A 14,678-nucleotide genomic window follows, 5' to 3' on the forward strand; every position below is an offset into this window, starting at 1 on the left:
GACACAGATAAGAGACAGCAGGGGGATGATGGAAGATAAAAGAGATCAGTGGTGCTTTAAGAGTTGGACTTTGTCAGAGTTTATCCCTGTGTGTGTGTGTGTGTGTGTGTGTGTGTGTGTGTGTGTGTCAGTAACACATTAACTGTTTTATCTCAAGCAGCCCTTTGCACCCTGTGTGTTAAAGATGCTGTAAAAAAGTTTTTTCTGGCGGGAGCGAACGCCATTTTGTCCCTGCATCACAAAGAGAACACACTGTTAGCTTGTGCATGTGTGGGTTTGCGTGCGTGTTCAAGGGAAGGAGCAAAGGAAGCAGTGGGTTAGGGGAATAAGAAAAGGCGTGGAAGATCATTAGGGACAAAACAAGTGTGGAAGGACAGAGAGAGATGAGGAACACAAGCAAAGCTGATAGGGAAGAAAGGAAGGAAAGAAGACTCAAATGAGAGAATAGGGAAGGAAAGGAGATGAGAGGGAAAGGGAAAGGAAGCAACACACAAAAGGGAAGGAGAAAGGAAGAAGAGAAAGAAGGAAAGCAAGGAGACAAAGATGGAGAGAAGAAGGAAGAAAGAAAAGGACACAATAGAGCAAGCGAGCAAAAGACGAATGAAGACAGAAGAGAAAAGGGAAGGAAGGAAGGTGACAAGGAAGGAGGGAAAGGGGACAAAGAAAATGAGAAGGAGGAAAGAAAGGAGATAAAAGAGGGATGAAGGAAAGGAGGCTGAACTGAAGTCATTTTTTTTATGTCAGGTGAAGTTCAGCTGGTCCAAACTGGAAAAAGTTGGTCTCCACGGCGAAAAACAGCTGTTCAAATTTCTAACACACACACACACACACACACACACACACACACGGACACAGCTGTCCAATGTGGGAAGGGAGGGTTGCAGACAGGGAGAACTCTGATAGGCCGAGCGTGTGGCCTTGTACTTTGTCTAAAGAGAGAGAGATAGAGGGTGAGTGAGACGGAGGGATGGAGAGGAAGAAAACGAGAGAAGAGTGAGATAAGATGGAGAGCATGAGAAAAGAAAAGGGACGAGGGAGTCAAGACTTAGTTGACCGCCATCATCCGTGTGAGCGTGTGTGTGGCTTTTTTCTTCTAACACACAAAGATGGCTATTATGGAGAAAGAGAGGGACTTTCTCTGCTTTTTAACTAATAATGTCATTGCAATGTTATGTCTAACTTCAATAAACTGTATAAAACAGTCGGGGTATAGTTACCATCACATCACCCAATGGTTCCATCTCTTCAGTTGTTGCCGTCTGTTTTTTTTTTAAACCAGAAGTGATGATAAAGAGGAAGGAGTCAGTGAACAAACTATGAAGTCAGGTATGGTGAGCGTTGACACACGTACGTGCTACTTAGTGCTAACGTAATGCTACAATTTCATTGGCAGAAAGAATGGAGCTCAGACTTGTAGGACTGTCTGTTAATACATAACAATAAAGCGCACGGCGAGAGAGATTGTTCGTCTGTTATTTGCATGAAAGAATCTCCAAAAGGCTGCAGCAGCACAGTCACAGCACCAGACGTTGACAACATTAGTTGGTGACACCTAGCAGCCCTCATCTGTCAGTCAAAGAGGCCACACCCCTAATTCTGCCCACCTTTAAGCCTTGATGTAATGTGAACAGGGGAGCTGTGTAAAGGGAAATGAGCCATAGAGACCAAAACTGTTTTTTTATGCCAGTCTGTAAATGTTTATTTTTGCTGTAAAGATGGACGTAACATGGGGCTTTAAGGGCACTGACTCACTTTTGGATTCATCCTCTAGTGGCCACTTGCGGAACTGCAGCGTTACGCACTTTTAAATTGACTTCATTTTTCAGCCCCAGAGTTTGCTACTGTATGTCTCTTTTAGTTCTCTGCTGCTTAGTGTGCATTTCAAGATTTAAAAAAAAAAAGATTACTGCGTATGTGTTAAATGACTCCAGTGATGTCACTTGAGTCAGAATCAGTTGCTGAGACTTGGGATGAAATGAGCCTCTACACTTTTTTCTCCTCTTGGCCACAGTAGCGGCTACTGAACTAACACCCAGATTTCTGATAGAGTTTATAGCTGTTGAGTTGCATTGTGGGTAATGTAGGCCCCTGTCTTTGAAAAAGGAAGATAAATGTGTGACTTAACAAGATTTTATCTTGATTTTAAGTTCACTATCTTAAATTTAGAAGTTGTTTATTTCTTCCAGCTCTTTGTCTAAAACTATTTGTCATTCTCTTCACATTTTTTCATTCTTCTCTTCTTATTTACACATTTAACCGCCCTTTCTCTTTATACCGCCTCTTTTTCCCACTTTTCTTGTTCTCTTTGGCTCATTTTCTCAATGTGCTGCTCTTAATCTCTCCATCTTGCTTTCTCCAACTTTGACTGTGTGTGTTTGTGTCTGAAGAGATGAGCTGTGATTCTTTCGTTATTTATTGATGCAACAACACACTGTTAATGTGTGTCAGATTTTTATCTTGTCATTGATTTAAAGTGAAAACAGACTTTAACCAGAAAGACTCACTGTGTGTGTGTGTGTGTGTGTGTGTGTGTGTGTGTGTGTGTGTCGCCTTGAGGCCCCACGGCATGCTCCTACACGCCAAAGCCGGTTTGAGCTTTGGACTCATTCAGCACACACACATACACACACGCACAGTCATCCAGTATTTCAGGTGATGAAAGAGCTGTGAGGGTTTAGTTTGCATACAGAGAGAGATGGAGAGAAAGAAAAGAGGAGGAGAAGAAGGAGGAGGGACAGGAGGAGTCACACCCAGCTTCTATTGTTGTTGTAACTTCAGGAGGAGGAGGAGGAGGAGGAGGTTTTCTCTCTCTGTTCAAACATTATTAACAGATGAAGGACATTTTTCACATCATTGCATCGTCTCGTGCAGAGTTCCCAGCCTTCTTTACAAACAGAATGCAAAAAAATCTGTCTTCAAAGTAACACAACTATGGCTCTTTTTGATTAAAGCCTTTATTTATTTATATGTAAAGTATCAGAAAGCATCAGCAGTAACCCATTAGGACATTCTGAGTCTTTACCTTCGATGGTGGCCATGCTGTCGTTACAGAGCTGAAACTATTAGAAGACGACTTCATCTCATGGTTTGTTAAATTAGTCATCAATGGACTTTTGATACCTTAAATAACAAAAAAATGGAGGTGAATTTATCCATCGTGCTGCTAGCACAAGTTTGACATGCAACCTGGAAATATTTCCCCTTCAAAATATGTACATCAGAATGAGGCTTACGCCAGGAGTCAGACATCACAATATGAAGATTTAGCTCATTTCATTGATGTAAATGGATCCAAAGGATGCTGAAATTACTATATTTTGTAGAGTTTGGTTTGACAGATTTGGATGCAATGTTGTGAAGAATTTAACATCCGTTAGACTTTTGTGACACAGTGTCAGGTAGTGCTGGGCAATTAATCAAGATTCGACTTCTGCTAGGATTCTGGCTTTCCACGATCATGAAAACAAGATCGTCGACGTTAAACAAAGCAATTGATGTCTTTCATTGAGTCTGAAGGATAACAGCAGCCTGTGCCCTGCACAAGCCGAGGACACACTGTGTTATGGATGTGGCCAGCTGTGTGTGTGTGTGTGTGTGTGTGTTTGTGTGTGTGTGTGTGTGTGTGTGTGTGTGTGTGTGTGTGTGTGTGTGTGTGTGTGTGTGTGTGTGTGTGTGTGTGTGTGTGTGTGTGTGTGTGTGTGTGTGTGTGTGTGTGTGTGTGTGTGTGTGTGTGTGTGTGTGTGTGTGTGTGTGTGTGTGTGTGTGTGTGTGTGTGTGTGTGTGTGTGTGTGTGTGTGTGTGTGTGTGTGTGTGTGTGTGTGTGTGTGTGTGTGTGTGTGTGTGTGTGTGTGTGTCCCTCCCTCCCACTTCTTCTTTCCAACACACACCACTTTCTGTCAGCCTGCAAATATGTCGACTCTGCGTGTGTGTGTTTGCCTTTCATACCCCCACACACACATTTACACACACGTGCACACACTCTTGATTGTGTTAGCAGATACTCAGACTGTGTGTGTGTGTGTGTGTGTGCGTGCCAGCTGCTGTGTGTGTGTGTGTGTGTGTGTGTGTGGATTTATGGAGTATTTGAGCTGTGTAGAGGATGAATGTGTCGCTTGTTGAGCAGAGAGAGACAACTGCTGGAAGATGATGGAGGAGGAGGAGGAGGAGGGTGTGACTCCTGCACGGAGGGATGGAGAAGTGATGGAGAGAGGAGGACACACAAAAACGGAACAGAAAGAGGACAGATAGTTCTGTAGCCACACTGGACAACTCTTTGACTTTTTATTCTTTTAAACAAAGAAAATGAAACTCAAACGTTGAGAGGAGGAAGAGGAGAGAAAGCTCTGAAAGATTAACCGTAACCTGCTGTAATCGTTCAGAAGATCCTGGACTTTATGCATGGAACAAAAAAATCCTGCATTTAAAAAGACACCTGTACACAACACTGTACTCAACTTTAGAGCACCCACAATTTTCATGCATTTCCCCCCCTTAAAAAAAAAAAAGAGGATTAAAAGTGTTAGTTCATGCAGGACAGAGAAGTCATGAAGTCACACGAGATGTGGTAGGTAGTAACACATTTTGAAGGGATTTTACTTTCCCCTTTGTGAAAATGACACACCCAACCTCTGACCATGAGGTGTTTGAATGATTGTATATCCAACTTCCAAAATCTGATCCACGGACAGAATTCAGGATCCTATAGACAGAATTTAAGAGTGATCATGAAACAAAGAATACGTTCAATTTATTGATCATGCGTGTTTGTTAAATGAGTACAAAGAGAATATTTCTCTGACGTTAAAAGAAAAAGAAGTGTGTGCGAATATACTTATGTATAGTATATATATATAAATATACAGTATGGTTAACATCTGCTGACTGCTGTCCCGGTGAACACACACACACACTGGTGAAAGTAGCAGCAGCACAAGTGTTTGGCAGGAGCTTGTGTGTGTGTGTGTGTGTGTGTGCACGTGTGTGCGCGTGTGTGTGTGTGTTTTCCAGGTTAGCATCTGGTGATTTGAGGCTGAATGAAGCTTTAAGTGAGTCAGAAACAGAGAGGGCGCAAGACGAGGAAACAAATGTGTCTGCTCCACACACACACACACACACACACACACACACAGTGATGTAGCACGTCCAGGTTAGCATCTGTTAGCGTGCTCCGAATGAATAGAGGCCTCACAGAGGAGAGAGCAGAGGTCGTTGGCTGTCTCTGACACCTGTTAACGTGTGTGTGTGTGTGTGTGTGTGTGTGTGTGTGTGTGTGTGTGAGACAGCTGCTCCACACGTTGACAGAGACCCCCTGCTCTGACTTATTGCCCCCCCCACCCCACCCCTCCACTACCACTGTGGCTGTAATTACAGAAGAGCGGAGGAGGCGAGGGAGGAGGAGGAGGACGATGACAGTGAATGAGGTTTATAAAAAGTCAGCTGATAATAATTTTTGCAGACTTTTCTTTTTTTTTTGGTCTTTCCCATGAACATTTGAGGAATCAGGCCGCACTCTAAACAGGAAGTAATACTGCAGTGTCATGATGGAGCGAAGCAGCACACAGTTTCTTTCTGACAAAAACAAAACCCAGTCTGTGCACAAGCAGTTCGAGAGACGAGTCAGAAAACAGATACATTTCTTTTTAGAAATAACAATTGGGACGTCATAACTTTATTCTTGCAATGTTATCACTGAATTTGACATTTCAGTATTTAACCTATGTGGCCATCGTTGATATTTTTGCCACCGTTTGCATCTTTGCATTGACTTTTAGGCCCTGTTTACACAACAACGATTTCAGCTGTAAACAATAACCTTGTGTCACATTTTGCCTGTTAGTTTACATGACAACAGCGTTTTTGGGTGCCTGCAAACAGAAAGTTTTGAAAACAGGTTCCAAACTATTAAAGATGGCATCGTCTCCCTCACTGGACATATAATGTTCCCCTGAAAATGTGGACATTTTCACACAGGTACATCATGCTTCCAGTCGATAGTCCACCTTGAGTTGATGGACTACAACAGTGGTGGACATCCGAGTCTGTGCAGCTCACTCCCAGTTGACATTTGATTCTTGTAGATTAGTGACTTGTAGCAACCCCACCTCTTCATAAACATTTGTGCAATAGCCATTTTTTTTAATTTTTACACCTCACCGCTCTGTAGAAGAGAGAGTGTGTGAGCATGCATGTGTCATTTACTAGAAAGTAACACCGCCAACTACTGGTATGTCAGGTGAACTGCAGCTTTTTTTGTGTTTTTTTTTCAGGGATCTTTGTGCAGGGTGTTTATCAAAACGTTATCAACTGAACTTAGAACATTTTTGAAAACACAAAAAGATTTCCTATTCAGTGGATTGTTCTTGTCTCGTATTGATTCTTTAACAGTTTTAAAGTCGCCATACAGGATTTAACAGCATCATAAATGAGGTGTAAAACATGCGAAGGGTCTTGTAAGTCATGACGAAGCATCTCAGAAAACTCTGCAGCACGACCGTTAATAAAAGGATGTGATGGCGTGTCTTTGATGTCACTGATCACATGATGAGACTTGAACACAAACGTTAACAGTGACTGCGTGTTCTGACTCATCTCGTGTGTTTGAACAGTCGATAAGGATGCTCACACACTCACACAGAACGATATAGAGAGAGAGAGAGAGAAAGAGGTGTTCACGTCCTTCGGGCGTTCTGCCAGGGCCACAGGCTCAAACAGCCAATCAGCTGCCAGGTGACACAGAGGGTGGTGGGCAGACGGCCAATCAAGGCAGAGTTTAGTGAGCGCCTGCAGGAGCGGCTCGTCTGGTCTGACTGGATTCTCTCTCTGACAAGACGCCCGCTGCTTTCCTCTTCTTCTCTCACTTCCTTTTTTGTTGCAGTCAGAGTGCTGACTCCGCCCCCTTCTCTCTTTCTCTCCTCCATTCTCTTAATCCTCGCTTGCCCGGCTCTATCCATGCTGTATCTGTGTGGATTGTGAAATATTGAAATCAAGCACCATTTCCTGTAAATGAGTGTGAAGTCTTTCCTCCTCTCCTCTCCTCTTCTCTCTTGTCTCCTTTCCTCCTTTGTTTTCTCTCATCATTTGCCATCATATCTTGTTTCCACCTCCTCTCTCTTGATTCCTATTCCTAAATTGATTCCTTTTCCTCGTACTGTGTCCTCTCTTGTATCCTTTATTCCTCTCTCCTACCCTCAATTTCTTCTCCTTCATTATCTCCTTGCTTGTTTTCTCCCCTCCCATTTCATCTCCTTGTGTCCTCTCCTTGTATGTCTCCTGCTATTTTGCGTCCTTTCTTCTCTTGTTTCAATTTCCCCTTATTTCCTCTCCTCTACCGTCATGTTCCCTCTCATCTTTTACCCCTCCTCCCCTCTTGTTTCCTTTCCTTCTTTCTCTCCTCATCTGTAGTTTCTTCTGCTAACTTTTCACCTTTTCTCTCTTGTTGCATCTCCTTTCCTCCCTTGCTTCCTCTCCCCTCCCTTGCCTCCTCCAGGCTCTCTACACTTGTTCTTGCCTGTCAACCAAAACCAGAGCAGCATTCTTCCACACACACACACACACACACACACACACACACACACACACACACACACACATTCCTCATCCTGCTCGGCGGGTTATTTTTACCGCCAGTAATGTTACAGGCGCTCTGATGGCCGCCGGCCTGCTTTCACACTTGGAAGCATCTTTTCATCCACACGCCGTTCTCAGGTTCTGCACCGTCATTCCTCCTGTTTATTCCCAGTTAACCCAGTTACACTGTAACAGACACTAACCAGCACTCACCGACACCACTGCTGGTTAATGTTTCATGACTTGTGAATCCTAGTTAGACTTCTTGAAAAAAACTTGAAGGCTGCACAAACAAAAGAACGAAACTTCGGAGTGTTTGTTAACTGCATGTTTGATCAATTCATCATGTCGTTGTGTGATTGTTTGAAATGATGCTTCCTTTTTGAAATCAGCTTCCTCTTCCAGCAAAGTTAGATTTTTTTTTTTGCCTTTCATGCCTTTAAATTAGAGATAGGACAGTGGATGGAGTCATAAATCAGGGAGAGAGACTGGGGAGTGACATGTGGGGAAGGAGTCACAGATTGGATTCTAACCCGGGCCGCACGCCTTGAGGACCACAGCCTCTTGCACCAACCGGACTTTCGTGCAATTTATCTTTACAAGTCTAATCCATTATCAAGACATTAGCAGCTCTTTCTATCAGATTTAGCGCCGCTTTAAGCTGCATCTGGAGCCTTTTTAGCACTACAAAGCTACAAAACAATGCAACAGGCCCTGTCAGAACAAAGCTAAAGTGAGTTAGCGAGGGCTAGTTTATTAGCTGCTGGCTTAGCGGGAGCTTTGTGTGGTGGAGGGAGAACATGGTGATAAACCCTGGGTTAGGTGGGAGCGGTGGCACCTCCCTGTATCAGCTTACACCTCCTCTATCTCCCACAACACTGACGACAGCACGTCAGCGGCAGACACAGAAAAGGTTTTTAAGCTCCTGATTCAAGACACAGGGGACGATGCTTATTATATTTAAAGTGTCAAGATTGAAGGTACAATTCTGTACAACAGGGAGAGCAATTAGAAACAGTTTTGACTTATTAATGCTTTATTTGGACATTTCTGACATATTCCCCCCTCCTCTTTTATCCATCACCTCATTCCTCCTCTTCATCTCTCTCCTCCTCTCTCCCTCCATCCTCAGTTACCTCCTAATTAGTCTTACCAACCCTCTAAGCTCTTAATCTTTCTCTGTTTTCCATCCCCCTCTCTCTCTTTCCTCCTCATCCATCATCCCTCTATCTCTCATCCATCCATCCATCCATCCATCCTTCTGTAAATACTTCCACAATGCTTTGCAGCCTGTTGCATCGCCTCATCCTGCCACCGTCTCTTTTAACTTCTTTCCCGTTACATTTTTTTTGTCTCTTCCTCTTTCCTTCCTCCATCCCTCCCTCCGTCAGTTCGTTCAGTCTAACAGCAGCAGCAGATTATCGTCTTTGTGCAGCACTGATGCTCAGCCCCCCCCCCCCCCCCCCTCCCTCGTCATGTCTCCATCAGGAGCTCCACGCTGTCTTTAGCTCAGCTTAGCTCCTGTTTACACTTCACATCACCTTTTGTCTCTTCTTCTCCTTTTCAGCTGTCGTATTAACACAACACAGCATTTACCTCATTTTTTTTTTTTTAAACAACATAAGCCACGCTGACCTTTTCTTTATGACATCAAACTTTTTTGCGTCTTTCTTCTCCAGTACATTGGCATTAATTGAGATTTGAAAACAATATTTATTTAATATAAAACATGCAGGGCACAAAGCAGGGCAGGCTTTGTAGTTTCTTTTGAAGGACTATAAACTTATGCCCGAACAATATGGGATAAATTCAAACCTTAAGCAGCATCATCCAGAAGAGGAATAAATCACTTATTAACAGTTTAACACAAGCTAAAGTGGACTTTTGTTCTTTTGTATTTCACACCACATTCCTGTTCAAATGACTATGCAAAGGTTCTAAGAAGGCTGCAAAGATATCGTATAAAACACATACAGCAGTAAGAATATTATAAGAAATATTAAGGAAGGTGCAATGCTGTGTTTGCAAATGTTAAAGCAAGTTTACCCAATTGCTGCAGAATCTGAGTCCATGCAGTTTTGTCCAATCACCACAACTTTGAACACAAATGTGATTCATCACCTTGTGTTATCATTGTGTTTATTCTAAGATATATTATAAGTTATTGTCAGTGTTTCTGACAATTATCAAACGCTTTCTTCCTTAATTACGAATCTGCAGGGTCACAACTACACACCTGTGTAGTTTGATTTCTCTTCTCCCGCACTAAGACTCACATGTATCACTTTCTGTTTTCAGCATTTTGTACAACACCTTCTTAAAGAGTCATGCTTCGTCTCTTCATAGATACTTTAACCTCAAAAAGGTATAAAAAAATAAAATTTGTTTTTATTTTAAAAAAGCCTCAACTATAGTTCATTTTTTTACACTCTTTTTTTTTTTATCTGACTTTGCCCCACTTACAACAGATAGCAGGTATCTTTGTGTTACCCATGATGCACTGGGACACAGTTTGTGTTACTTCTTGTGCACTAACCGTTATCTTACCGCAGTGATAATATCAACACAAACTACCGGTGACCTCTGTACGTCACGGCAGGGATTCATTGTGTGTGTGTGTGTGTGTGTGTGTGTGTGTGTTTTGTTTACACTTGATGTTCAGATTGTGTGTGTATTAGTATGATGCTTCCCTTTGCATTGCACGCTACATTTTTTATGTTGTTTATATGAACTGTGTGTAATTCTTTGTGATAGGTGTTTGTGTTTGTGTTTGTGTGTGTCACTGACTGTCTCTCTGTGCTCTCCCCCTGCAGTGTGAGCAGAGGTTGCAGCAACACACACACACCAAACCCCGCCCCCTCCCGCCCCGCCCTTCGAGACACGAGCGAACGAACGAACGAACGTTGCTTTACGAAAAAAAAAGGACGGGTAAATATGCTCCTCCCTCCTTCCATCCATCCATCCATCCATCAAGCCCTCCATCCTTTTTTTCTGCCGGCTGTCGAAAAAAACAAACAAACCTCATCGCTCTGCCTGCCGCGCTTTCTTTCATTTTTCTTTCTTTCTTTCTGTTTTTAATCTTTCTGTTTTTTATCTTTCATTTTTCTTTCTTTCTTTTTCTTTCTTTTTCTTATCTTTCACTTTTTTTTCTTTCTGTTTTTTATCTTTCTTTCTGTTTTTTATCTTTCATTTTTCTTTCTTTCTTTTTCTTATCTTTAATTTTTCTTTCTTTCTTTCTTTCATTTTTCTTTCTTTCTTTTTCTTATCTTTCATTTTTCTTTCTTTCTTTCACGCCTTGCTTCTGTTACACCATCCCCATATTTTCGTTCTTTACGCAGCATGGCCGTCATCCCTCCATCACCGCTCCTTTGATCCCCTTTTTCATAATTTTCGAAAAACTCTGACCATCTTCCATCCGTTTCAACAAAAATCTCCTACACACACACACACACACACACACACACACACACACCTGTAAATGCTGCATCACCTGCCGCTTCCTCGCTGCTTTCTGCTCCTGATATCTCCTGTCTAAATGACATGAACAATCATGTCATCATTATGACAGTGTGGCTCCATCTGTTCCTTTAAATGAGCTGCTGTATGCTTCTGTTTGCTCTTTTCTCTGATTATTGTCTTTTTATTGGTTTCCTATGTTCTATTTCATGTTTGCAGAAGATCATACCTTGTCATTTTCTGTTGACTGCTTCGTTTGACTGCAGTTTGCAAGTGGAATCCAGCGATTTAAAAAATGAATGAATTGACAGCTCTAGCTTTTTTTTTTATTACTTTAGAACAATACATGTAAGTCAGCATAATATAAACATTTAATAAGTATGGGTTATGTTTTTTACACAAGTGTTCCCATGTTATGAGAACACACGTTAGCATTTTGAGAACAAATTAAAAACATTTTTAACAGAAAATAAGAAACAAAAGTCATGAAAATAGAATAACACATCATAAAGTTGTTTTGTAGAAATAATCTGTTGGACACAACTTTGAACACAAAGTACAAAGTAAGGAGAGGTCAGCTGGGACAGTACACACTGACTGAATGTGTGTGTGTTTGTTCATCTGAGGGAGACAGAGCGAGTTAAGGCATCTGCATTCTGATTGGCTGAGAGCTGGCAGACATTTTCCACAGTCAGGCTGTTCAGTGGTTGGCTGAGACTCTCCCCTCCCCCCTCTGCCTCTTGGCTCTGGTATGCCGTACAGTAGAGCTGGCACACCGTTGATGCTATCTCAACACTTTATCACGTCGGGTCTAAACTCCACCACACCACATCACAAACACACACTCATACACACTCATACACACACTCACACACACACACACACACACAGCAGTCAATCTGTAACCACGCTGCAGGGTAGAAAACTCTCTCTATCTCTCTCACACACACACACACACACACACACTAACAGGAAAGTAAGGAAGAGCCTGAAAGACAAGACGATGCAAGAGAGAAGAGGGAGCAGGAGGAGGGAAAGGAGAGGATGAGCAGAGTGAGAGTCGCACTGTTTCTTTTTGCAACAAAGTTCTGGGTTACATTTTTTGCAAAAAGTGAAGAGCAATGCAGGATTTGATGCAATGCATGGCCAATATAGTATGTGGAAACCCCCGCCAACTTGCTTAAACAGTTACAACACAAAAGTTACAATCTGGGAGGTATCCAGGTAATAAATGTCCAGACCTGCAAATACAGTTTATCACCACACAGGATGCTAAAGAGCACAAAGCAGACGCCTTCAAGATTGCTACTTAGAGGTTGTTGCTAATTTGTGCTCATCCTGCAATCAGATCAGAAACAGTTGATTACTGGATTGGTTGCAGAGAGAAAACTATTTAGTAACTATTTCAAAAAGCATGTGAAGAAAATCAGAGCTGTGTGCTGGTTTGACCCCTTTCTCTGCCTTTTAGTACATTTTTTTAAAATTTCTGTTCATTAACCATTTAGTTATTAAAAATTAAATCTGCTAGATTTTTCTGTATAAACTTTAAAGTTTCGATGCTAAACAGAAAAATCTTTTGGTTTTCAGATATTTACTTAATAAAGTCAATCCCCAAATTGCAGAAAGTCTTTAAACTCTTAGTCTATAGCCTTCTTTCAACTTTGTGTTGACCGTTTGTGTTGGTTCCATCCTGTTTCAACATGACAGAGCCCCCATACCAGTGCACAAATCCAGCTAGCAAACAAATGATTTTCCCAGTTTGGTGTGGAAGAAACCAGGCATCATCAGTGTTAATGGTCATCTGGCTGAATGGAAGGTGTCCACTTACTTTTGGCCATGTTGTGTGTGTGTGTGTGCATGTATCTGCATTGAGATATTCTGCGTTCAGCTTTGTGAGTGTGTGTCAACAAGTACAGGCAAAGTACTGCAGCGTGAGTGGAGGAAGGAGGGAAGTCAGGAGAGGTGGAGGATGGGCAATGGCAGCTCAGTGTTAGGTGGTGGAGGGAGGGGGGGGGGGATGTTCAATGAGAAAGAGAGCGAGAATGCCCATCAATCTCTCTCGCCCTGAACACACTCGCACATGGGGAAGCAGCGAAGCACTCTCTTGTGACTCCCGTGAGTGTGAGCTTCCTGTTGTGCTCAACACACAGAAACAGATAGAGAGAGAGATTCTTTCGGTTTCTTTAGCCTCTCAGAAAGTTTGGGCACGTGCTTTATCATCCTGCAGCATCAGCATCAGGAGTTTTTCAAACAAATTTCAACAAGGTGTTATTGTTACTGGATTTTTTTAAAAATCCATAATTTTCATCACATGTTGAACACATGATAAAGGACTCCTCTAGATACCCTGTCCCATTTGTGATTAATTTACTTTATTTATCTTTTTTTAAATGGACTGTAATAGTTTTATTTACTCCCCTTCATTTACGCATTCACTGAATTTGAAGCAGCCATTTAAGGAGTGAAAAGTAATTGGATGAACATGCTGCAGCTGAAATGTTGATCAGGCTGACTTCAGCCAATCATCTCCAATCCAACACCATTTGAGCAAACATTGTATATATTTTCTTTTTAGCTTTACATACACGTACATTTTCTTAATTTGAGTTTATGCCAGTATGGTACAAAGTTTTATACCTAATAGCAATACATAAAAAAAAAAACATTTCTATATCAATGGTTTCACATAAATTAAATCAACTCTCAACTTAGTCACACGTGTGTCATTGTGGTTTAAAAGTAAGCCAAAAATACCGTTGTTGCCGTTGAAGCGTGTGCTGACAGAACCTCAGTGTATGTTTTAAGAAATGTTGACTGGAATCTGGTTTTCCCTGTGTGTCTTTGGGGCGTTGTTCTGTATGTGTGTGAAGCCATTTAGAATGAGATGAAAAGATGTAGCGATGGAGACGGAGCGACAGTTAGGAAGAGGTAATAAATAGCCAACATATGGTCACTGGATCCTATCCTCCCCCCACTCCTCGATCTCCCCCATACATCCTTCCATCCCTCACCCTGTGTCTCTACAGCTAAACACAGACTGTTAGCTGACACCATCGAGGGCCCATGTACAAATATCCCATCCTCGCAAAAAGAGTGATATAAATATAAATAAAGAAGGGGAGAAAAAAGTGGAAGAGAGTTGAGGATGAGACAGAGTCCTGTGGGGCTGTTTGCTTTCTACAGCAGGTGTCACTTTTGTCAGTTTGCCTCTGGCTCTCTGCCTGTGGGGCTGTAAAAGATGCTAGCAGGTTAACCCAGTGCTGCTAATGTTTGTAAGCTTCCAACAGGGCAGTGTGCTCGGGTAAAGATGAAATATACTTGTTTAGGAAAGTATTATCATCATTTTATGTCATCGTCATAACTACACAAGGTTTAACTGACTAGCATGATTGAGCTAACAGAAAAGAGCTGATCCATCGCTAGATGTGTCAGACTTTCATTTAGGAGTTCATCATGTTACACATTTTCTAAAATGTAGACATTGACTAGAAGGAAAAGTGATCATTTAAGTTATTATTCGATTAATAAGTGAATAAATGATATTTGAATAGCCATAGCTACATTCTCATCTAGGTGCTAGTCGGAATAGCATGGTAAAGCTAACGGAAAAAAGCTGAGTCACTGCCAAAGTTGTCCATGGCAAACTTTTACTCTGG

The 14,678-nt window shown here is 41.9% G+C and overlaps 1 protein-coding gene across 4 annotated transcripts in view; it reads left to right on the forward strand.

Moving 5' to 3' along the window:
• rreb1a (ras responsive element binding protein 1a) overlaps window positions 1-14,678 on the forward strand; it is a 59,712-nt gene that overhangs the window by 16,122 nt on the left and 28,912 nt on the right. For 2 of the 4 annotated variants that reach the window (XM_061064110.1, XM_061064111.1), the window contains exon 2: window positions 10,380-10,494. The exons of the other annotated variants lie outside the window; for them this stretch is intronic. The gene's annotated coding sequence lies outside the window, so the exon portion shown is untranslated. The remainder of the gene's footprint in view (window positions 1-10,379; window positions 10,495-14,678) is intronic. 4 annotated transcript variants of the gene reach the window in all.

The sequence above is a fragment of the Labrus mixtus genome, chromosome 19 (genome assembly GCF_963584025.1).
Source record: "Labrus mixtus chromosome 19, fLabMix1.1, whole genome shotgun sequence".
Classification (NCBI taxonomy): domain Eukaryota; kingdom Metazoa; phylum Chordata; class Actinopteri; order Labriformes; family Labridae; genus Labrus; species Labrus mixtus.